The sequence below is a fragment of the Mytilus trossulus genome, chromosome 8, assembly GCF_036588685.1.
Source record: "Mytilus trossulus isolate FHL-02 chromosome 8, PNRI_Mtr1.1.1.hap1, whole genome shotgun sequence".
Classification (NCBI taxonomy): domain Eukaryota; kingdom Metazoa; phylum Mollusca; class Bivalvia; order Mytilida; family Mytilidae; genus Mytilus; species Mytilus trossulus.
In genome coordinates this window covers 42017275-42037891 of record NC_086380.1, presented here as the reverse complement: position 1 = coordinate 42037891, position 20617 = coordinate 42017275, and the positions used below count along the sequence as shown (strand labels likewise).

At 37.6% G+C, this 20617-nt stretch overlaps 30 non-coding genes across 30 annotated transcripts; 7 read left to right on the top strand and 23 right to left on the bottom strand.

Annotated features, from left to right (window-relative positions):
- Window positions 1-333: 333 nt before the first annotated feature.
- Trnag-ucc (transfer RNA glycine (anticodon UCC)) lies at window positions 334-405 on the bottom strand. The gene has a single exon. It is a non-coding gene; the product is annotated as a tRNA-Gly (tRNA).
- A 254-nt stretch (window positions 406-659) lies between these two features.
- Trnag-ucc (transfer RNA glycine (anticodon UCC)) lies at window positions 660-731 on the bottom strand. Its single transcript has one exon. It is a non-coding gene; the product is annotated as a tRNA-Gly (tRNA).
- A 1380-nt stretch (window positions 732-2111) lies between these two features.
- Trnap-cgg (transfer RNA proline (anticodon CGG)) lies at window positions 2112-2183 on the bottom strand. The gene has a single exon. It is a non-coding gene; the product is annotated as a tRNA-Pro (tRNA).
- A 366-nt stretch (window positions 2184-2549) lies between these two features.
- Window positions 2550-2622, top strand: Trnav-aac (transfer RNA valine (anticodon AAC)). The gene has a single exon. It is a non-coding gene; the product is annotated as a tRNA-Val (tRNA).
- Window positions 2623-2957: 335 nt separating this feature from the next.
- Trnag-ucc (transfer RNA glycine (anticodon UCC)) lies at window positions 2958-3029 on the bottom strand. Its single transcript has one exon. It is a non-coding gene; the product is annotated as a tRNA-Gly (tRNA).
- Window positions 3030-3283: 254 nt separating this feature from the next.
- Trnag-ucc (transfer RNA glycine (anticodon UCC)) lies at window positions 3284-3355 on the bottom strand. The gene has a single exon. It is a non-coding gene; the product is annotated as a tRNA-Gly (tRNA).
- Window positions 3356-4735: 1380 nt separating this feature from the next.
- On the bottom strand, window positions 4736-4807 carry Trnap-cgg (transfer RNA proline (anticodon CGG)). The gene has a single exon. It is a non-coding gene; the product is annotated as a tRNA-Pro (tRNA).
- A 366-nt stretch (window positions 4808-5173) lies between these two features.
- Trnav-aac (transfer RNA valine (anticodon AAC)) lies at window positions 5174-5246 on the top strand. Its single transcript has one exon. It is a non-coding gene; the product is annotated as a tRNA-Val (tRNA).
- A 335-nt stretch (window positions 5247-5581) lies between these two features.
- Trnag-ucc (transfer RNA glycine (anticodon UCC)) lies at window positions 5582-5653 on the bottom strand. Its single transcript has one exon. It is a non-coding gene; the product is annotated as a tRNA-Gly (tRNA).
- Window positions 5654-5907: 254 nt separating this feature from the next.
- On the bottom strand, window positions 5908-5979 carry Trnag-ucc (transfer RNA glycine (anticodon UCC)). Its single transcript has one exon. It is a non-coding gene; the product is annotated as a tRNA-Gly (tRNA).
- A 1380-nt stretch (window positions 5980-7359) lies between these two features.
- On the bottom strand, window positions 7360-7431 carry Trnap-cgg (transfer RNA proline (anticodon CGG)). Its single transcript has one exon. It is a non-coding gene; the product is annotated as a tRNA-Pro (tRNA).
- Window positions 7432-7797: 366 nt separating this feature from the next.
- Trnav-aac (transfer RNA valine (anticodon AAC)) lies at window positions 7798-7870 on the top strand. The gene has a single exon. It is a non-coding gene; the product is annotated as a tRNA-Val (tRNA).
- A 335-nt stretch (window positions 7871-8205) lies between these two features.
- On the bottom strand, window positions 8206-8277 carry Trnag-ucc (transfer RNA glycine (anticodon UCC)). The gene has a single exon. It is a non-coding gene; the product is annotated as a tRNA-Gly (tRNA).
- Window positions 8278-8531: 254 nt separating this feature from the next.
- Trnag-ucc (transfer RNA glycine (anticodon UCC)) lies at window positions 8532-8603 on the bottom strand. The gene has a single exon. It is a non-coding gene; the product is annotated as a tRNA-Gly (tRNA).
- A 1380-nt stretch (window positions 8604-9983) lies between these two features.
- Trnap-cgg (transfer RNA proline (anticodon CGG)) lies at window positions 9984-10055 on the bottom strand. Its single transcript has one exon. It is a non-coding gene; the product is annotated as a tRNA-Pro (tRNA).
- Window positions 10056-10421: 366 nt separating this feature from the next.
- On the top strand, window positions 10422-10494 carry Trnav-aac (transfer RNA valine (anticodon AAC)). The gene has a single exon. It is a non-coding gene; the product is annotated as a tRNA-Val (tRNA).
- A 335-nt stretch (window positions 10495-10829) lies between these two features.
- Window positions 10830-10901, bottom strand: Trnag-ucc (transfer RNA glycine (anticodon UCC)). Its single transcript has one exon. It is a non-coding gene; the product is annotated as a tRNA-Gly (tRNA).
- A 254-nt stretch (window positions 10902-11155) lies between these two features.
- On the bottom strand, window positions 11156-11227 carry Trnag-ucc (transfer RNA glycine (anticodon UCC)). Its single transcript has one exon. It is a non-coding gene; the product is annotated as a tRNA-Gly (tRNA).
- A 1380-nt stretch (window positions 11228-12607) lies between these two features.
- Trnap-cgg (transfer RNA proline (anticodon CGG)) lies at window positions 12608-12679 on the bottom strand. The gene has a single exon. It is a non-coding gene; the product is annotated as a tRNA-Pro (tRNA).
- A 366-nt stretch (window positions 12680-13045) lies between these two features.
- Window positions 13046-13118, top strand: Trnav-aac (transfer RNA valine (anticodon AAC)). Its single transcript has one exon. It is a non-coding gene; the product is annotated as a tRNA-Val (tRNA).
- Window positions 13119-13453: 335 nt separating this feature from the next.
- Trnag-ucc (transfer RNA glycine (anticodon UCC)) lies at window positions 13454-13525 on the bottom strand. Its single transcript has one exon. It is a non-coding gene; the product is annotated as a tRNA-Gly (tRNA).
- Window positions 13526-13779: 254 nt separating this feature from the next.
- Trnag-ucc (transfer RNA glycine (anticodon UCC)) lies at window positions 13780-13851 on the bottom strand. Its single transcript has one exon. It is a non-coding gene; the product is annotated as a tRNA-Gly (tRNA).
- Window positions 13852-15231: 1380 nt separating this feature from the next.
- Window positions 15232-15303, bottom strand: Trnap-cgg (transfer RNA proline (anticodon CGG)). Its single transcript has one exon. It is a non-coding gene; the product is annotated as a tRNA-Pro (tRNA).
- Window positions 15304-15669: 366 nt separating this feature from the next.
- On the top strand, window positions 15670-15742 carry Trnav-aac (transfer RNA valine (anticodon AAC)). The gene has a single exon. It is a non-coding gene; the product is annotated as a tRNA-Val (tRNA).
- Window positions 15743-16077: 335 nt separating this feature from the next.
- Trnag-ucc (transfer RNA glycine (anticodon UCC)) lies at window positions 16078-16149 on the bottom strand. The gene has a single exon. It is a non-coding gene; the product is annotated as a tRNA-Gly (tRNA).
- A 254-nt stretch (window positions 16150-16403) lies between these two features.
- Window positions 16404-16475, bottom strand: Trnag-ucc (transfer RNA glycine (anticodon UCC)). The gene has a single exon. It is a non-coding gene; the product is annotated as a tRNA-Gly (tRNA).
- Window positions 16476-17855: 1380 nt separating this feature from the next.
- Trnap-cgg (transfer RNA proline (anticodon CGG)) lies at window positions 17856-17927 on the bottom strand. Its single transcript has one exon. It is a non-coding gene; the product is annotated as a tRNA-Pro (tRNA).
- Window positions 17928-18293: 366 nt separating this feature from the next.
- On the top strand, window positions 18294-18366 carry Trnav-aac (transfer RNA valine (anticodon AAC)). The gene has a single exon. It is a non-coding gene; the product is annotated as a tRNA-Val (tRNA).
- A 335-nt stretch (window positions 18367-18701) lies between these two features.
- On the bottom strand, window positions 18702-18773 carry Trnag-ucc (transfer RNA glycine (anticodon UCC)). Its single transcript has one exon. It is a non-coding gene; the product is annotated as a tRNA-Gly (tRNA).
- A 254-nt stretch (window positions 18774-19027) lies between these two features.
- Trnag-ucc (transfer RNA glycine (anticodon UCC)) lies at window positions 19028-19099 on the bottom strand. The gene has a single exon. It is a non-coding gene; the product is annotated as a tRNA-Gly (tRNA).
- Window positions 19100-20617: the final 1518 nt, after the last annotated feature.

Below are 20617 nucleotides of genomic sequence, written 5' to 3'. Positions count from 1 at the left end.
TATTTTTGCTGTCTTTAAGAATGGCCAATTTGAAATGGCATCAACGTTCTTACAGTTTAATTTCTGTTTTACTTGTTTCAAAATTTCTATATACAATTAGTGTCAAAAGTTGTTCAGCACTGCTGGTTCAAATGGTTCAGCTGTATCAACATGGATTGGTAAAGACCTGAAATAAATGCTTGTATGCCGAATAGTCCGAAATTTTAAACCACTGGGGTGCCTCCGTTAAAAAGTTGTGGAATCTCTGAGAGAACATGAATCGAAATGGTCAGAGTATATATCTTTTTTTTCAAATGACGTAGACAATAAATTTCATACGATATAAAAAATTCGTGCGTCGGCAGGGAGTCGAACCCGGATCGACTGCTTGGAAGGCAACCATGCTAACCGTTACACCACCGACGCCATAAATACACTTGTTTAAATTTTCTTAGATATATATCGCCTTCGAATTCATTACCCATCAATTTATAAAGCTTCCTATATTTGAAGTTTTATATCAAATTGCATCTTAACCTATTGGAGTTAAGTAAGACAAAAAGATATGATTTTTTTCCCCCTCTCTCGTAAATAAAGAAACACTGCATTTTCGAAAGTTCGGCAACTAGTGTAATAAACATTATAGTACTTGATTCCATCTAATCCTAGCAAAAATAACGTGCGTCGGCCGGGAGTCGAACCCGGATCGACTGCTTGGAAGGCAACCATGCTAACCGTTACACCACCGACGCCATGTTACTGATGTGAACGAAATTCTTTCTTATAGCACAGACGAATACAGTCAGTTTATTGAATAACGTGGCAATGCATATATGCAGGCCAGATTAAAAAGAATTACAACTTTAATGATATCGATATATATCTTATAATGTCTAATTCTTATAAATTTTCCCATGCCATGCTGACAAACTATTTACTTCTTTAAATTACTGCCAGATAGTGTGTGCATGATTAGCTGATGTCAATTATTCCGTAATTGATACGGTATAGAAATAATCCAAAGTTTAAACTTTAAGAGGTCTTGCAAGTTTAATTCTTTGTCTCACCCTTGTGCAATAATTTAATATCGTACACTAGTTAACTTGTAGGTTATGCTAATTTATAGTGGAAATACGAATCAATTACCGAGGGGCGTAATTAATCTTCGAACATATGTTACTTTCTCTAAACCACTATTTGAAGAAACTGTTTTCTGGTTGGAAGAATTGGAGATATAGTCTGCTGAACTGAACAAGATAGGCTGAAAAATAAAAGATAATTTGCTTTCGTGAATGTTTGGGTTCTACACTGTATACGAAACAAAGACCGGTGAATATATGTTTACATGATGACGACACGAACAGAATATAATTGCCCGAGGCGTAATATAAACTTATAAGAAAATGTATGAAATTCATGATTAAAGAAAACATGCACTTCATAAGATGACGATAAAGGTGACGCAGATCCAACTTTTGGATGGCGGAATTGAAAGGATGAAATTTAGCAATTCAAAAAGAATAGGAAAAATATCCAGTAACAGATGGATAAAAAAACGAAAGAAAGAAGAGAAAAATAACCTTTGTAGAACCGTGCGGGCCATTGTGCAATCGGTGTAGTCTGTCTGGGAGGAAACAGAAATCTGACTTACCGGCGACCGGAATGTTAACATCGAGTCGCAGTCAGGAATCCCTGGACGAAGAATGAGACGAAATCACCCCAGTAACGACAACGTGTCATAATTAAAGCAGGATAGAGACGGCCGAAGCACGTTACGTCTTTTTTCAATTTTTCAATACGAAATCCACCGAAGCCAAAAAGATCAACACGATCAAGACCCTTAAAATACTAGTGAGCGCTCTATGGTAGGACATAATACCAGTTGGATGAATATACTGGGCATAGTGTGAGACTCCCTTTTAAGTTGTATCACGAGTAATGTCTATAGCCCATTCAGCAGGCTGACAATGATGAGGACGGGAAGACCAGATTGGTAACGATATTACGCTTTGAATAGGCTGCCTATATTTTTGTGCGTCCATAATTCTCCAAATTTTGGCCTAACATTTTTGGTAGTCCAGTTTCGCGATTTGATATTTAATGAGCGGATCCTTTTGCAATGCCAAAAATTAGGGCTCGTCCGGGAGTCGAACCCGGGACCTCTCGCACCCGAAGCGAGAATCATACCACTAGACCAACGAGCCTGACACTGCTAATTGCAATTAAATAGATTATAAATAATTTCATGTCACATATCAAGACAGTGAACAAGTATTCCAATCTCTAGAATATTTTATGTTCATTGACAAATTGTAGCTTTCGATTGCAAATTACGTTCCGTTTCTATGAGAAAGAAATAACTAAAAACTTAAAGTTTACACTCCGTGTGGGATCGATTTGACATTTCGAATACAAATAAAAAGACGACATATGTTAAAATAGCGTTTTGTCTGCCGGCCGAAGTTTAGTTATCCATCAATTGGGTCAACTGTTGATATGCCTGAGCTGCAATGCTGTTCCGTTGATTTCCGTCATGGTTTTAAGCTAAAATTCACTCTTAGATCCCCAAGGTTTCCGTGGTGTAGTGGTTATCACATCCGCTTAACACGCGGAAGGTCCTGAGTTCAATCCTCAGCGGAAACATCTATTTTTGCTGTCTTTAAGAATGGCCAATTTGAAATGGCATCAACGTTCTTACAGTTTAATTTCTGTTTTACTTGTTTCAAAATTTCTATATACAATTAGTGTCAAAAGTTGTTCAGCACTGCTGGTTCAAATGGTTCAGCTGTATCAACATGGATTGGTAAAGACCTGAAATAAATGCTTGTATGCCGAATAGTCCGAAATTTTAAACCACTGGGGTGCCTCCGTTAAAAAGTTGTGGAATCTCTGAGAGAACATGAATCGAAATGGTCAGAGTATATATCTTTTTTTTCAAATGACGTAGACAATAAATTTCATACGATATAAAAAATTCGTGCGTCGGCCGGGAGTCGAACCCGGATCGACTGCTTGGAAGGCAACCATGCTAACCGTTACACCACCGACGCCATAAATACACTTGTTTAAATTTTCTTAGATATATATCGCCTTCGAATTCATTACCCATCAATTTATAAAGCTTCCTATATTTGAAGTTTTATATCAAATTGCATCTTAACCTATTGGAGTTAAGTAAGACAAAAAGATATGATTTTTTTCCCCCTCTCTCGTAAATAAAGAAACACTGCATTTTCGAAAGTTCGGCAACTAGTGTAATAAACATTATAGTACTTGATTCCATCTAATCCTAGCAAAAATAACGTGCGTCGGCCGGGAGTCGAACCCGGATCGACTGCTTGGAAGGCAACCATGCTAACCGTTACACCACCGACGCCATGTTACTGATGTGAACGAAATTCTTTCTTATAGCACAGACGAATACAGTCAGTTTATTGAATAACGTGGCAATGCATATATGCAGGCCAGATTAAAAAGAATTACAACTTTAATGATATCGATATATATCTTATAATGTCTAATTCTTATAAATTTTCCCATGCCATGCTGACAAACTATTTACTTCTTTAAATTACTGCCAGATAGTGTGTGCATGATTAGCTGATGTCAATTATTCCGTAATTGATACGGTATAGAAATAATCCAAAGTTTAAACTTTAAGAGGTCTTGCAAGTTTAATTCTTTGTCTCACCCTTGTGCAATAATTTAATATCGTACACTAGTTAACTTGTAGGTTATGCTAATTTATAGTGGAAATACGAATCAATTACCGAGGGGCGTAATTAATCTTCGAACATATGTTACTTTCTCTAAACCACTATTTGAAGAAACTGTTTTCTGGTTGGAAGAATTGGAGATATAGTCTGCTGAACTGAACAAGATAGGCTGAAAAATAAAAGATAATTTGCTTTCGTGAATGTTTGGGTTCTACACTGTATACGAAACAAAGACCGGTGAATATATGTTTACATGATGACGACACGAACAGAATATAATTGCCCGAGGCGTAATATAAACTTATAAGAAAATGTATGAAATTCATGATTAAAGAAAACATGCACTTCATAAGATGACGATAAAGGTGACGCAGATCCAACTTTTGGATGGCGGAATTGAAAGGATGAAATTTAGCAATTCAAAAAGAATAGGAAAAATATCCAGTAACAGATGGATAAAAAAACGAAAGAAAGAAGAGAAAAATAACCTTTGTAGAACCGTGCGGGCCATTGTGCAATCGGTGTAGTCTGTCTGGGAGGAAACAGAAATCTGACTTACCGGCGACCGGAATGTTAACATCGAGTCGCAGTCAGGAATCCCTGGACGAAGAATGAGACGAAATCACACCAGTAACGACAACGTGTCATAATTAAAGCAGGATAGAGACGGCCGAAGCACGTTACGTCTTTTTTCAATTTTTCAATACGAAATCCACCGAAGCCAAAAAGATCAACACGATCAAGACCCTTAAAATACTAGTGAGCGCTCTATGGTAGGACATAATACCAGTTGGATGAATATACTGGGCATAGTGTGAGACTCCCTTTTAAGTTGTATCACGAGTAATGTCTATAGCCCATTCAGCAGGCTGACAATGATGAGGACGGGAAGACCAGATTGGTAACGATATTACGCTTTGAATAGGCTGCCTATATTTTTGTGCGTCCATAATTCTCCAAATTTTGGCCTAACATTTTTGGTAGTCCAGTTTCGCGATTTGATATTTAATGAGCGGATCCTTTTGCAATGCCAAAAATTAGGGCTCGTCCGGGAGTCGAACCCGGGACCTCTCGCACCCGAAGCGAGAATCATACCACTAGACCAACGAGCCTGACACTGCTAATTGCAATTAAATAGATTATAAATAATTTCATGTCACATATCAAGACAGTGAACAAGTATTCCAATCTCTAGAATATTTTATGTTCATTGACAAATTGTAGCTTTCGATTGCAAATTACGTTCCGTTTCTATGAGAAAGAAATAACTAAAAACTTAAAGTTTACACTCCGTGTGGGATCGATTTGACATTTCGAATACAAATAAAAAGACGACATATGTTAAAATAGCGTTTTGTCTGCCGGCCGAAGTTTAGTTATCCATCAATTGGGTCAACTGTTGATATGCCTGAGCTGCAATGCTGTTCCGTTGATTTCCGTCATGGTTTTAAGCTAAAATTCACTCTTAGATCCCCAAGGTTTCCGTGGTGTAGTGGTTATCACATCCGCTTAACACGCGGAAGGTCCTGAGTTCAATCCTCAGCGGAAACATCTATTTTTGCTGTCTTTAAGAATGGCCAATTTGAAATGGCATCAACGTTCTTACAGTTTAATTTCTGTTTTACTTGTTTCAAAATTTCTATATACAATTAGTGTCAAAAGTTGTTCAGCACTGCTGGTTCAAATGGTTCAGCTGTATCAACATGGATTGGTAAAGACCTGAAATAAATGCTTGTATGCCGAATAGTCCGAAATTTTAAACCACTGGGGTGCCTCCGTTAAAAAGTTGTGGAATCTCTGAGAGAACATGAATCGAAATGGTCAGAGTATATATCTTTTTTTTCAAATGACGTAGACAATAAATTTCATACGATATAAAAAATTCGTGCGTCGGCCGGGAGTCGAACCCGGATCGACTGCTTGGAAGGCAACCATGCTAACCGTTACACCACCGACGCCATAAATACACTTGTTTAAATTTTCTTAGATATATATCGCCTTCGAATTCATTACCCATCAATTTATAAAGCTTCCTATATTTGAAGTTTTATATCAAATTGCATCTTAACCTATTGGAGTTAAGTAAGACAAAAAGATATGATTTTTTTCCCCCTCTCTCGTAAATAAAGAAACACTGCATTTTCGAAAGTTCGGCAACTAGTGTAATAAACATTATAGTACTTGATTCCATCTAATCCTAGCAAAAATAACGTGCGTCGGCCGGGAGTCGAACCCGGATCGACTGCTTGGAAGGCAACCATGCTAACCGTTACACCACCGACGCCATGTTACTGATGTGAACGAAATTCTTTCTTATAGCACAGACGAATACAGTCAGTTTATTGAATAACGTGGCAATGCATATATGCAGGCCAGATTAAAAAGAATTACAACTTTAATGATATCGATATATATCTTATAATGTCTAATTCTTATAAATTTTCCCATGCCATGCTGACAAACTATTTACTTCTTTAAATTACTGCCAGATAGTGTGTGCATGATTAGCTGATGTCAATTATTCCGTAATTGATACGGTATAGAAATAATCCAAAGTTTAAACTTTAAGAGGTCTTGCAAGTTTAATTCTTTGTCTCACCCTTGTGCAATAATTTAATATCGTACACTAGTTAACTTGTAGGTTATGCTAATTTATAGTGGAAATACGAATCAATTACCGAGGGGCGTAATTAATCTTCGAACATATGTTACTTTCTCTAAACCACTATTTGAAGAAACTGTTTTCTGGTTGGAAGAATTGGAGATATAGTCTGCTGAACTGAACAAGATAGGCTGAAAAATAAAAGATAATTTGCTTTCGTGAATGTTTGGGTTCTACACTGTATACGAAACAAAGACCGGTGAATATATGTTTACATGATGACGACACGAACAGAATATAATTGCCCGAGGCGTAATATAAACTTATAAGAAAATGTATGAAATTCATGATTAAAGAAAACATGCACTTCATAAGATGACGATAAAGGTGACGCAGATCCAACTTTTGGATGGCGGAATTGAAAGGATGAAATTTAGCAATTCAAAAAGAATAGGAAAAATATCCAGTAACAGATGGATAAAAAAACGAAAGAAAGAAGAGAAAAATAACCTTTGTAGAACCGTGCGGGCCATTGTGCAATCGGTGTAGTCTGTCTGGGAGGAAACAGAAATCTGACTTACCGGCGACCGGAATGTTAACATCGAGTCGCAGTCAGGAATCCCTGGACGAAGAATGAGACGAAATCACCCCAGTAACGACAACGTGTCATAATTAAAGCAGGATAGAGACGGCCGAAGCACGTTACGTCTTTTTTCAATTTTTCAATACGAAATCCACCGAAGCCAAAAAGATCAACACGATCAAGACCCTTAAAATACTAGTGAGCGCTCTATGGTAGGACATAATACCAGTTGGATGAATATACTGGGCATAGTGTGAGACTCCCTTTTAAGTTGTATCACGAGTAATGTCTATAGCCCATTCAGCAGGCTGACAATGATGAGGACGGGAAGACCAGATTGGTAACGATATTACGCTTTGAATAGGCTGCCTATATTTTTGTGCGTCCATAATTCTCCAAATTTTGGCCTAACATTTTTGGTAGTCCAGTTTCGCGATTTGATATTTAATGAGCGGATCCTTTTGCAATGCCAAAAATTAGGGCTCGTCCGGGAGTCGAACCCGGGACCTCTCGCACCCGAAGCGAGAATCATACCACTAGACCAACGAGCCTGACACTGCTAATTGCAATTAAATAGATTATAAATAATTTCATGTCACATATCAAGACAGTGAACAAGTATTCCAATCTCTAGAATATTTTATGTTCATTGACAAATTGTAGCTTTCGATTGCAAATTACGTTCCGTTTCTATGAGAAAGAAATAACTAAAAACTTAAAGTTTACACTCCGTGTGGGATCGATTTGACATTTCGAATACAAATAAAAAGACGACATATGTTAAAATAGCGTTTTGTCTGCCGGCCGAAGTTTAGTTATCCATCAATTGGGTCAACTGTTGATATGCCTGAGCTGCAATGCTGTTCCGTTGATTTCCGTCATGGTTTTAAGCTAAAATTCACTCTTAGATCCCCAAGGTTTCCGTGGTGTAGTGGTTATCACATCCGCTTAACACGCGGAAGGTCCTGAGTTCAATCCTCAGCGGAAACATCTATTTTTGCTGTCTTTAAGAATGGCCAATTTGAAATGGCATCAACGTTCTTACAGTTTAATTTCTGTTTTACTTGTTTCAAAATTTCTATATACAATTAGTGTCAAAAGTTGTTCAGCACTGCTGGTTCAAATGGTTCAGCTGTATCAACATGGATTGGTAAAGACCTGAAATAAATGCTTGTATGCCGAATAGTCCGAAATTTTAAACCACTGGGGTGCCTCCGTTAAAAAGTTGTGGAATCTCTGAGAGAACATGAATCGAAATGGTCAGAGTATATATCTTTTTTTTCAAATGACGTAGACAATAAATTTCATACGATATAAAAAATTCGTGCGTCGGCCGGGAGTCGAACCCGGATCGACTGCTTGGAAGGCAACCATGCTAACCGTTACACCACCGACGCCATAAATACACTTGTTTAAATTTTCTTAGATATATATCGCCTTCGAATTCATTACCCATCAATTTATAAAGCTTCCTATATTTGAAGTTTTATATCAAATTGCATCTTAACCTATTGGAGTTAAGTAAGACAAAAAGATATGATTTTTTTCCCCCTCTCTCGTAAATAAAGAAACACTGCATTTTCGAAAGTTCGGCAACTAGTGTAATAAACATTATAGTACTTGATTCCATCTAATCCTAGCAAAAATAACGTGCGTCGGCCGGGAGTCGAACCCGGATCGACTGCTTGGAAGGCAACCATGCTAACCGTTACACCACCGACGCCATGTTACTGATGTGAACGAAATTCTTTCTTATAGCACAGACGAATACAGTCAGTTTATTGAATAACGTGGCAATGCATATATGCAGGCCAGATTAAAAAGAATTACAACTTTAATGATATCGATATATATCTTATAATGTCTAATTCTTATAAATTTTCCCATGCCATGCTGACAAACTAGTTACTTCTTTAAATTACTGCCAGATAGTGTGTGCATGATTAGCTGATGTCAATTATTCCGTAATTGATACGGTATAGAAATAATCCAAAGTTTAAACTTTAAGAGGTCTTGCAAGTTTAATTCTTTGTCTCACCCTTGTGCAATAATTTAATATCGTACACTAGTTAACTTGTAGGTTATGCTAATTTATAGTGGAAATACGAATCAATTACCGAGGGGCGTAATTAATCTTCGAACATATGTTACTTTCTCTAAACCACTATTTGAAGAAACTGTTTTCTGGTTGGAAGAATTGGAGATATGGTCTGCTGAACTGAACAAGATAGGCTGAAAAATAAAAGATAATTTGCTTTCGTGAATGTTTGGGTTCTACACTGTATACGAAACAAAGACCGGTGAATATATGTTTACATGATGACGACACGAACAGAATATAATTGCCCGAGGCGTAATATAAACTTATAAGAAAATGTATGAAATTCATGATTAAAGAAAACATGCACTTCATAAGATGACGATAAAGGTGACGCAGATCCAACTTTTGGATGGCGGAATTGAAAGGATGAAATTTAGCAATTCAAAAAGAATAGGAAAAATATCCAGTAACAGATGGATAAAAAAACGAAAGAAAGAAGAGAAAAATAACCTTTGTAGAACCGTGCGGGCCATTGTGCAATCGGTGTAGTCTGTCTGGGAGGAAACAGAAATCTGACTTACCGGCGACCGGAATGTTAACATCGAGTCGCAGTCAGGAATCCCTGGACGAAGAATGAGACGAAATCACCCCAGTAACGACAACGTGTCATAATTAAAGCAGGATAGAGACGGCCGAAGCACGTTACGTCTTTTTTCAATTTTTCAATACGAAATCCACCGAAGCCAAAAAGATCAACACGATCAAGACCCTTAAAATACTAGTGAGCGCTCTATGGTAGGACATAATACCAGTTGGATGAATATACTGGGCATAGTGTGAGACTCCCTTTTAAGTTGTATCACGAGTAATGTCTATAGCCCATTCAGCAGGCTGACAATGATGAGGACGGGAAGACCAGATTGGTAACGATATTACGCTTTGAATAGGCTGCCTATATTTTTGTGCGTCCATAATTCTCCAAATTTTGGCCTAACATTTTTGGTAGTCCAGTTTCGCGATTTGATATTTAATGAGCGGATCCTTTTGCAATGCCAAAAATTAGGGCTCGTCCGGGAGTCGAACCCGGGACCTCTCGCACCCGAAGCGAGAATCATACCACTAGACCAACGAGCCTGACACTGCTAATTGCAATTAAATAGATTATAAATAATTTCATGTCACATATCAAGACAGTGAACAAGTATTCCAATCTCTAGAATATTTTATGTTCATTGACAAATTGTAGCTTTCGATTGCAAATTACGTTCCGTTTCTATGAGAAAGAAATAACTAAAAACTTAAAGTTTACACTCCGTGTGGGATCGATTTGACATTTCGAATACAAATAAAAAGACGACATATGTTAAAATAGCGTTTTGTCTGCCGGCCGAAGTTTAGTTATCCATCAATTGGGTCAACTGTTGATATGCCTGAGCTGCAATGCTGTTCCGTTGATTTCCGTCATGGTTTTAAGCTAAAATTCACTCTTAGATCCCCAAGGTTTCCGTGGTGTAGTGGTTATCACATCCGCTTAACACGCGGAAGGTCCTGAGTTCAATCCTCAGCGGAAACATCTATTTTTGCTGTCTTTAAGAATGGCCAATTTGAAATGGCATCAACGTTCTTACAGTTTAATTTCTGTTTTACTTGTTTCAAAATTTCTATATACAATTAGTGTCAAAAGTTGTTCAGCACTGCTGGTTCAAATGGTTCAGCTGTATCAACATGGATTGGTAAAGACCTGAAATAAATGCTTGTATGCCGAATAGTCCGAAATTTTAAACCACTGGGGTGCCTCCGTTAAAAAGTTGTGGAATCTCTGAGAGAACATGAATCGAAATGGTCAGAGTATATATCTTTTTTTTCAAATGACGTAGACAATAAATTTCATACGATATAAAAAATTCGTGCGTCGGCCGGGAGTCGAACCCGGATCGACTGCTTGGAAGGCAACCATGCTAACCGTTACACCACCGACGCCATAAATACACTTGTTTAAATTTTCTTAGATATATATCGCCTTCGAATTCATTACCCATCAATTTATAAAGCTTCCTATATTTGAAGTTTTATATCAAATTGCATCTTAACCTATTGGAGTTAAGTAAGACAAAAAGATATGATTTTTTTCCCCCTCTCTCGTAAATAAAGAAACACTGCATTTTCGAAAGTTCGGCAACTAGTGTAATAAACATTATAGTACTTGATTCCATCTAATCCTAGCAAAAATAACGTGCGTCGGCCGGGAGTCGAACCCGGATCGACTGCTTGGAAGGCAACCATGCTAACCGTTACACCACCGACGCCATGTTACTGATGTGAACGAAATTCTTTCTTATAGCACAGACGAATACAGTCAGTTTATTGAATAACGTGGCAATGCATATATGCAGGCCAGATTAAAAAGAATTACAACTTTAATGATATCGATATATATCTTATAATGTCTAATTCTTATAAATTTTCCCATGCCATGCTGACAAACTATTTACTTCTTTAAATTACTGCCAGATAGTGTGTGCATGATTAGCTGATGTCAATTATTCCGTAATTGATACGGTATAGAAATAATCCAAAGTTTAAACTTTAAGAGGTCTTGCAAGTTTAATTCTTTGTCTCACCCTTGTGCAATAATTTAATATCGTACACTAGTTAACTTGTAGGTTATGCTAATTTATAGTGGAAATACGAATCAATTACCGAGGGGCGTAATTAATCTTCGAACATATGTTACTTTCTCTAAACCACTATTTGAAGAAACTGTTTTCTGGTTGGAAGAATTGGAGATATGGTCTGCTGAACTGAACAAGATAGGCTGAAAAATAAAAGATAATTTGCTTTCGTGAATGTTTGGGTTCTACACTGTATACGAAACAAAGACCGGTGAATATATGTTTACATGATGACGACACGAACAGAATATAATTGCCCGAGGCGTAATATAAACTTATAAGAAAATGTATGAAATTCATGATTAAAGAAAACATGCACTTCATAAGATGACGATAAAGGTGACGCAGATCCAACTTTTGGATGGCGGAATTGAAAGGATGAAATTTAGCAATTCAAAAAGAATAGGAAAAATATCCAGTAACAGATGGATAAAAAAACGAAAGAAAGAAGAGAAAAATAACCTTTGTAGAACCGTGCGGGCCATTGTGCAATCGGTGTAGTCTGTCTGGGAGGAAACAGAAATCTGACTTACCGGCGACCGGAATGTTAACATCGAGTCGCAGTCAGGAATCCCTGGACGAAGAATGAGACGAAATCACCCCAGTAACGACAACGTGTCATAATTAAAGCAGGATAGAGACGGCCGAAGCACGTTACGTCTTTTTTCAATTTTTCAATACGAAATCCACCGAAGCCAAAAAGATCAACACGATCAAGACCCTTAAAATACTAGTGAGCGCTCTATGGTAGGACATAATACCAGTTGGATGAATATACTGGGCATAGTGTGAGACTCCCTTTTAAGTTGTATCACGAGTAATGTCTATAGCCCATTCAGCAGGCTGACAATGATGAGGACGGGAAGACCAGATTGGTAACGATATTACGCTTTGAATAGGCTGCCTATATTTTTGTGCGTCCATAATTCTCCAAATTTTGGCCTAACATTTTTGGTAGTCCAGTTTCGCGATTTGATATTTAATGAGCGGATCCTTTTGCAATGCCAAAAATTAGGGCTCGTCCGGGAGTCGAACCCGGGACCTCTCGCACCCGAAGCGAGAATCATACCACTAGACCAACGAGCCTGACACTGCTAATTGCAATTAAATAGATTATAAATAATTTCATGTCACATATCAAGACAGTGAACAAGTATTCCAATCTCTAGAATATTTTATGTTCATTGACAAATTGTAGCTTTCGATTGCAAATTACGTTCCGTTTCTATGAGAAAGAAATAACTAAAAACTTAAAGTTTACACTCCGTGTGGGATCGATTTGACATTTCGAATACAAATAAAAAGACGACATATGTTAAAATAGCGTTTTGTCTGCCGGCCGAAGTTTAGTTATCCATCAATTGGGTCAACTGTTGATATGCCTGAGCTGCAATGCTGTTCCGTTGATTTCCGTCATGGTTTTAAGCTAAAATTCACTCTTAGATCCCCAAGGTTTCCGTGGTGTAGTGGTTATCACATCCGCTTAACACGCGGAAGGTCCTGAGTTCAATCCTCAGCGGAAACATCTATTTTTGCTGTCTTTAAGAATGGCCAATTTGAAATGGCATCAACGTTCTTACAGTTTAATTTCTGTTTTACTTGTTTCAAAATTTCTATATACAATTAGTGTCAAAAGTTGTTCAGCACTGCTGGTTCAAATGGTTCAGCTGTATCAACATGGATTGGTAAAGACCTGAAATAAATGCTTGTATGCCGAATAGTCCGAAATTTTAAACCACTGGGGTGCCTCCGTTAAAAAGTTGTGGAATCTCTGAGAGAACATGAATCGAAATGGTCAGAGTATATATCTTTTTTTTCAAATGACGTAGACAATAAATTTCATACGATATAAAAAATTCGTGCGTCGGCCGGGAGTCGAACCCGGATCGACTGCTTGGAAGGCAACCATGCTAACCGTTACACCACCGACGCCATAAATACACTTGTTTAAATTTTCTTAGATATATATCGCCTTCGAATTCATTACCCATCAATTTATAAAGCTTCCTATATTTGAAGTTTTATATCAAATTGCATCTTAACCTATTGGAGTTAAGTAAGACAAAAAGATATGATTTTTTTCCCCCTCTCTCGTAAATAAAGAAACACTGCATTTTCGAAAGTTCGGCAACTAGTGTAATAAACATTATAGTACTTGATTCCATCTAATCCTAGCAAAAATAACGTGCGTCGGCCGGGAGTCGAACCCGGATCGACTGCTTGGAAGGCAACCATGCTAACCGTTACACCACCGACGCCATGTTACTGATGTGAACGAAATTCTTTCTTATAGCACAGACGAATACAGTCAGTTTATTGAATAACGTGGCAATGCATATATGCAGGCCAGATTAAAAAGAATTACAACTTTAATGATATCGATATATATCTTATAATGTCTAATTCTTATAAATTTTCCCATGCCATGCTGACAAACTATTTACTTCTTTAAATTACTGCCAGATAGTGTGTGCATGATTAGCTGATGTCAATTATTCCGTAATTGATACGGTATAGAAATAATCCAAAGTTTAAACTTTAAGAGGTCTTGCAAGTTTAATTCTTTGTCTCACCCTTGTGCAATAATTTAATATCGTACACTAGTTAACTTGTAGGTTATGCTAATTTATAGTGGAAATACGAATCAATTACCGAGGGGCGTAATTAATCTTCGAACATATGTTACTTTCTCTAAACCACTATTTGAAGAAACTGTTTTCTGGTTGGAAGAATTGGAGATATGGTCTGCTGAACTGAACAAGATAGGCTGAAAAATAAAAGATAATTTGCTTTCGTGAATGTTTGGGTTCTACACTGTATACGAAACAAAGACCGGTGAATATATGTTTACATGATGACGACACGAACAGAATATAATTGCCCGAGGCGTAATATAAACTTATAAGAAAATGTATGAAATTCATGATTAAAGAAAACATGCACTTCATAAGATGACGATAAAGGTGACGCAGATCCAACTTTTGGATGGCGGAATTGAAAGGATGAAATTTAGCAATTCAAAAAGAATAGGAAAAATATCCAGTAACAGATGGATAAAAAAACGAAAGAAAGAAGAGAAAAATAACCTTTGTAGAACCGTGCGGGCCATTGTGCAATCGGTGTAGTCTGTCTGGGAGGAAACAGAAATCTGACTTACCGGCGACCGGAATGTTAACATCGAGTCGCAGTCAGGAATCCCTGGACGAAGAATGAGACGAAATCACCCCAGTAACGACAACGTGTCATAATTAAAGCAGGATAGAGACGGCCGAAGCACGTTACGTCTTTTTTCAATTTTTCAATACGAAATCCACCGAAGCCAAAAAGATCAACACGATCAAGACCCTTAAAATACTAGTGAGCGCTCTATGGTAGGACATAATACCAGTTGGATGAATATACTGGGCATAGTGTGAGACTCCCTTTTAAGTTGTATCACGAGTAATGTCTATAGCCCATTCAGCAGGCTGACAATGATGAGGACGGGAAGACCAGATTGGTAACGATATTACGCTTTGAATAGGCTGCCTATATTTTTGTGCGTCCATAATTCTCCAAATTTTGGCCTAACATTTTTGGTAGTCCAGTTTCGCGATTTGATATTTAATGAGCGGATCCTTTTGCAATGCCAAAAATTAGGGCTCGTCCGGGAGTCGAACCCGGGACCTCTCGCACCCGAAGCGAGAATCATACCACTAGACCAACGAGCCTGACACTGCTAATTGCAATTAAATAGATTATAAATAATTTCATGTCACATATCAAGACAGTGAACAAGTATTCCAATCTCTAGAATATTTTATGTTCATTGACAAATTGTAGCTTTCGATTGCAAATTACGTTCCGTTTCTATGAGAAAGAAATAACTAAAAACTTAAAGTTTACACTCCGTGTGGGATCGATTTGACATTTCGAATACAAATAAAAAGACGACATATGTTAAAATAGCGTTTTGTCTGCCGGCCGAAGTTTAGTTATCCATCAATTGGGTCAACTGTTGATATGCCTGAGCTGCAATGCTGTTCCGTTGATTTCCGTCATGGTTTTAAGCTAAAATTCACTCTTAGATCCCCAAGGTTTCCGTGGTGTAGTGGTTATCACATCCGCTTAACACGCGGAAGGTCCTGAGTTCAATCCTCAGCGGAAACATCTATTTTTGCTGTCTTTAAGAATGGCCAATTTGAAATGGCATCAACGTTCTTACAGTTTAATTTCTGTTTTACTTGTTTCAAAATTTCTATATACAATTAGTGTCAAAAGTTGTTCAGCACTGCTGGTTCAAATGGTTCAGCTGTATCAACATGGATTGGTAAAGACCTGAAATAAATGCTTGTATGCCGAATAGTCCGAAATTTTAAACCACTGGGGTGCCTCCGTTAAAAAGTTGTGGAATCTCTGAGAGAACATGAATCGAAATGGTCAGAGTATATATCTTTTTTTTCAAATGACGTAGACAATAAATTTCATACGATATAAAAAATTCGTGCGTCGGCCGGGAGTCGAACCCGGATCGACTGCTTGGAAGGCAACCATGCTAACCGTTACACCACCGACGCCATAAATACACTTGTTTAAATTTTCTTAGATATATATCGCCTTCGAATTCATTACCCATCAATTTATAAAGCTTCCTATATTTGAAGTTTTATATCAAATTGCATCTTAACCTATTGGAGTTAAGTAAGACAAAAAGATATGATTTTTTTCCCCCTCTCTCGTAAATAAAGAAACACTGCATTTTCGAAAGTTCGGCAACTAGTGTAATAAACATTATAGTACTTGATTCCATCTAATCCTAGCAAAAATAACGTGCGTCGGCCGGGAGTCGAACCCGGATCGACTGCTTGGAAGGCAACCATGCTAACCGTTACACCACCGACGCCATGTTACTGATGTGAACGAAATTCTTTCTTATAGCACAGACGAATACAGTCAGTTTATTGAATAACGTGGCAATGCATATATGCAGGCCAGATTAAAAAGAATTACAACTTTAATGATATCGATATATATCTTATAATGTCTAATTCTTATAAATTTTCCCATGCCATGCTGACAAACTATTTACTTCTTTAAATTACTGCCAGATAGTGTGTGCATGATTAGCTGATGTCAATTATTCCGTAATTGATACGGTATAGAAATAATCCAAAGTTTAAACTTTAAGAGGTCTTGCAAGTTTAATTCTTTGTCTCACCCTTGTGCAATAATTTAATATCGTACACTAGTTAACTTGTAGGTTATGCTAATTTATAGTGGAAATACGAATCAATTACCGAGGGGCGTAATTAATCTTCGAACATATGTTACTTTCTCTAAACCACTATTTGAAGAAACTGTTTTCTGGTTGGAAGAATTGGAGATATGGTCTGCTGAACTGAACAAGATAGGCTGAAAAATAAAAGATAATTTGCTTTCGTGAATGTTTGGGTTCTACACTGTATACGAAACAAAGACCGGTGAATATATGTTTACATGATGACGACACGAACAGAATATAATTGCCCGAGGCGTAATATAAACTTATAAGAAAATGTATGAAATTCATGATTAAAGAAAACATGCACTTCATAAGATGACGATAAAGGTGACGCAGATCCAACTTTTGGATGGCGGAATTGAAAGGATGAAATTTAGCAATTCAAAAAGAATAGGAAAAATATCCAGTAACAGATGGATAAAAAAACGAAAGAAAGAAGAGAAAAATAACCTTTGTAGAACCGTGCGGGCCATTGTGCAATCGGTGTAGTCTGTCTGGGAGGAAACAGAAATCTGACTTACCGGCGACCGGAATGTTAACATCGAGTCGCAGTCAGGAATCCCTGGACGAAGAATGAGACGAAATCACCCCAGTAACGACAACGTGTCATAATTAAAGCAGGATAGAGACGGCCGAAGCACGTTACGTCTTTTTTCAATTTTTCAATACGAAATCCACCGAAGCCAAAAAGATCAACACGATCAAGACCCTTAAAATACTAGTGAGCGCTCTATGGTAGGACATAATACCAGTTGGATGAATATACTGGGCATAGTGTGAGACTCCCTTTTAAGTTGTATCACGAGTAATGTCTATAGCCCATTCAGCAGGCTGACAATGATGAGGACGGGAAGACCAGATTGGTAACGATATTACGCTTTGAATAGGCTGCCTATATTTTTGTGCGTCCATAATTCTCCAAATTTTGGCCTAACATTTTTGGTAGTCCAGTTTCGCGATTTGATATTTAATGAGCGGATCCTTTTGCAATGCCAAAAATTAGGGCTCGTCCGGGAGTCGAACCCGGGACCTCTCGCACCCGAAGCGAGAATCATACCACTAGACCAACGAGCCTGACACTGCTAATTGCAATTAAATAGATTATAAATAATTTCATGTCACATATCAAGACAGTGAACAAGTATTCCAATCTCTAGAATATTTTATGTTCATTGACAAATTGTAGCTTTCGATTGCAAATTACGTTCCGTTTCTATGAGAAAGAAATAACTAAAAACTTAAAGTTTACACTCCGTGTGGGATCGATTTGACATTTCGAATACAAATAAAAAGACGACATATGTTAAAATAGCGTTTTGTCTGCCGGCCGAAGTTTAGTTATCCATCAATTGGGTCAACTGTTGATATGCCTGAGCTGCAATGCTGTTCCGTTGATTTCCGTCATGGTTTTAAGCTAAAATTCACTCTTAGATCCCCAAGGTTTCCGTGGTGTAGTGGTTATCACATCCGCTTAACACGCGGAAGGTCCTGAGTTCAATCCTCAGCGGAAACATCTATTTTTGCTGTCTTTAAGAATGGCCAATTTGAAATGGCATCAACGTTCTTACAGTTTAATTTCTGTTTTACTTGTTTCAAAATTTCTATATACAATTAGTGTCAAAAGTTGTTCAGCACTGCTGGTTCAAATGGTTCAGCTGTATCAACATGGATTGGTAAAGACCTGAAATAAATGCTTGTATGCCGAATAGTCCGAAATTTTAAACCACTGGGGTGCCTCCGTTAAAAAGTTGTGGAATCTCTGAGAGAACATGAATCGAAATGGTCAGAGTATATATCTTTTTTTTCAAATGACGTAGACAATAAATTTCATACGATATAAAAAATTCGTGCGTCGGCCGGGAGTCGAACCCGGATCGACTGCTTGGAAGGCAACCATGCTAACCGTTACACCACCGACGCCATAAATACACTTGTTTAAATTTTCTTAGATATATATCGCCTTCGAATTCATTACCCATCAATTTATAAAGCTTCCTATATTTGAAGTTTTATATCAAATTGCATCTTAACCTATTGGAGTTAAGTAAGACAAAAAGATATGATTTTTTTCCCCCTCTCTCGTAAATAAAGAAACACTGCATTTTCGAAAGTTCGGCAACTAGTGTAATAAACATTATAGTACTTGATTCCATCTAATCCTAGCAAAAATAACGTGCGTCGGCCGGGAGTCGAACCCGGATCGACTGCTTGGAAGGCAACCATGCTAACCGTTACACCACCGACGCCATGTTACTGATGTGAACGAAATTCTTTCTTATAGCACAGACGAATACAGTCAGTTTATTGAATAACGTGGCAATGCATATATGCAGGCCAGATTAAAAAGAATTACAACTTTAATGATATCGATATATATCTTATAATGTCTAATTCTTATAAATTTTCCCATGCCATGCTGACAAACTATTTACTTCTTTAAATTACTGCCAGATAGTGTGTGCATGATTAGCTGATGTCAATTATTCCGTAATTGATACGGTATAGAAATAATCCAAAGTTTAAACTTTAAGAGGTCTTGCAAGTTTAATTCTTTGTCTCACCCTTGTGCAATAATTTAATATCGTACACTAGTTAACTTGTAGGTTATGCTAATTTATAGTGGAAATACGAATCAATTACCGAGGGGCGTAATTAATCTTCGAACATATGTTACTTTCTCTAAACCACTATTTGAAGAAACTGTTTTCTGGTTGGAAGAATTGGAGATATGGTCTGCTGAACTGAACAAGATAGGCTGAAAAATAAAAGATAATTTGCTTTCGTGAATGTTTGGGTTCTACACTGTATACGAAACAAAGACCGGTGAATATATGTTTACATGATGACGACACGAACAGAATATAATTGCCCGAGGCGTAATATAAACTTATAAGAAAATGTATGAAATTCATGATTAAAGAAAACATGCACTTCATAAGATGACGATAAAGGTGACGCAGATCCAACTTTTGGATGGCGGAATTGAAAGGATGAAATTTAGCAATTCAAAAAGAATAGGAAAAATATCCAGTAACAGATGGATAAAAAAACGAAAGAAAGAAGAGAAAAATAACCTTTGTAGAACCGTGCGGGCCATTGTGCAATCGGTGTAGTCTGTCTGGGAGGAAACAGAAATCTGACTTACCGGCGACCGGAATGTTAACATCGAGTCGCAGTCAGGAATCCCTGGACGAAGAATGAGACGAAATCACCCCAGTAACGACAACGTGTCATAATTAAAGCAGGATAGAGACGGCCGAAGCACGTTACGTCTTTTTTCAATTTTTCAATACGAAATCCACCGAAGCCAAAAAGATCAACACGATCAAGACCCTTAAAATACTAGTGAGCGCTCTATGGTAGGACATAATACCAGTTGGATGAATATACTGGGCATAGTGTGAGACTCCCTTTTAAGTTGTATCACGAGTAATGTCTATAGCCCATTCAGCAGGCTGACAATGATGAGGACGGGAAGACCAGATTGGTAACGATATTACGCTTTGAAAGGCTGCCTATATTTTTGTGCGTCCATAATTCTCCAAATTTTGGCCTAACATTTTTGGTAGTCCAGTTTCGCGATTGATATTAATGAGCGGATCCTTTTGCAATGCCAAAAAATTAGGGCTCGTCCGGGAGTCGAACCCGGGACCTCTCGCACCCGAGCGAGAATCATACACTAGACCAACGAGCCTGACACTGCTAATTGCAATTAAATAGATTATAAATAATTTTCATGTCACATATCAAGACAGTGAACAAGT